The sequence below is a fragment of the Amphimedon queenslandica genome, unplaced genomic scaffold (assembly GCF_000090795.2).
Source record: "Amphimedon queenslandica unplaced genomic scaffold, v1.1 AMPQUscaffold_3652_Cont24357, whole genome shotgun sequence".
NCBI classification, from domain to species: Eukaryota; Metazoa; Porifera; class Demospongiae; order Haplosclerida; family Niphatidae; genus Amphimedon; species Amphimedon queenslandica.
The window spans coordinates 1-1,430 of NW_003556024.1; the positions used below are offsets into that span (position 1 = coordinate 1).

The 1,430-nt window shown below is 34.3% G+C and overlaps 1 long non-coding RNA gene across 2 annotated transcripts; it reads left to right on the top strand.

The window, feature by feature from the left end:
* The first annotated feature begins 37 nt into the window (after window positions 1-37).
* On the top strand, window positions 38-1,395 carry LOC109592877 (uncharacterized). Of its 2 annotated transcripts, XR_002190611.1 has the most exons (6): window positions 38-328; window positions 568-628; window positions 682-763; window positions 817-898; window positions 946-976; window positions 1,023-1,395. It is a non-coding gene; the product is annotated as an uncharacterized LOC109592877 (long non-coding RNA). The 2 variants fall into 2 exon arrangements; XR_002190610.1 differs by lacking the exon at window positions 38-328 and having other exon boundaries at window positions 367-628.
* The last annotated feature ends 35 nt before the right edge of the window (window positions 1,396-1,430 follow it).

Sequence of the window (1,430 nt, forward strand, 5' to 3'; positions counted from 1 at the left end):
TGATAAGAAGTTTGAAATATACTGTATATTCATTATGTATGTATAATATGAATATTTATTAATACCGTATAGCAGGAAATTTTTGTTGCCAGAAACTTTCTTCATCTTGCTTTACAAGATATTTTTGTTGCGTTTTGCCTAACATAAATTTTCACTGTCACGCCCACTTTATTAGTGCCATGTCTATTGTTTAATGGAAGAATGTCTATGGTTTGTGGTTACCACATTTATAAAGACATTTGGAGCCCATCAGTTGGAGAAGAACTGCCCTTCTGTGTCGAGCCTGATGATGCTACAGATCACTATGCTGTGGCTGTAGTGGAAAAGGGTGTGTCACAAATTTTAGTTAGATTAAATTTTCAATATCTATAAATTTTGTTCAAAATTTTGGCTAACGAAACAAATACAAATTAGCACTCAACAAAAATTTCTTGCTATACAGTAGCTATTACATATACAGCCCTATATAAAACCATATGAATATGAATTTGGTATTTGAGATTTTAAGTGTTGTATTTCACTTTCTGTTTGGTACTGTGGTACATGTAGACTATTTAATCTTTCTAGGCAATCATGAGTTAATAACAATGAATCAAATGTATTGTTTTGAAGGAGAAGTGAAGAAAAAGTCAGTAAATGCAATTGTAAATGAATGAATAGAGTCTCTCTCTCTGCTAATAGATACAATGGTAAAATGGCTGATTTATTTACTGAGGTCTTTAACTGGTTACCATTAGCACATGTCATTGACAATAAAGTCTTGGTTAGATCTTATTTCTCTCAATCTATTTTATCCTTTTATTTGCTATCACACAGGTTATACATGGGGGGCCTGTTCAGTACTGATGATGTCATGATTTAAGAAAAATAGATCGAAACAGACAACCCCCAGAGGAAGGTATTAGATTAATAACCTGTACATTCTCTATTGTCTTTATTGTATAGGTTTGAGTTATGGTCCGATCCTCAGGACATGGTACAGTTCTTTCATTGTATTTGAAATAATTTATTTATTAACATAGCCTGGTAGGGGGCCCAGTAAAAGGGGTGTGGCTCTACAGTTTGGACCGGACATAGATATTAGAGTAAATGAAAGGGATAGGAAACTTCCGTTGCGTGGGTGGATTATTCCATTGAGATTATTAGGTTGCCTAGCAACTTAAGCTAGTTACCCCTGGCCAGACTTGCTCTCTCCATCTCTGCAGCACTGATTTTCACCTATAGCACTTGCATAGTAGTGATTGCAGTGCCATATGATACTTCAAAGAAATCAGCTGTTATACCACTATCATGCTGTAGCCAAAAATAGCAAGATTTACGCTCTTCTATTGCATTTATTAGCGATTAAAAGTTAAAAAAGTACTAGTTTGTTCTTTGGTCCCCATTATCTCAAAAGCAATATTATAAATGAAAGATTTAAAGCAAGCCCC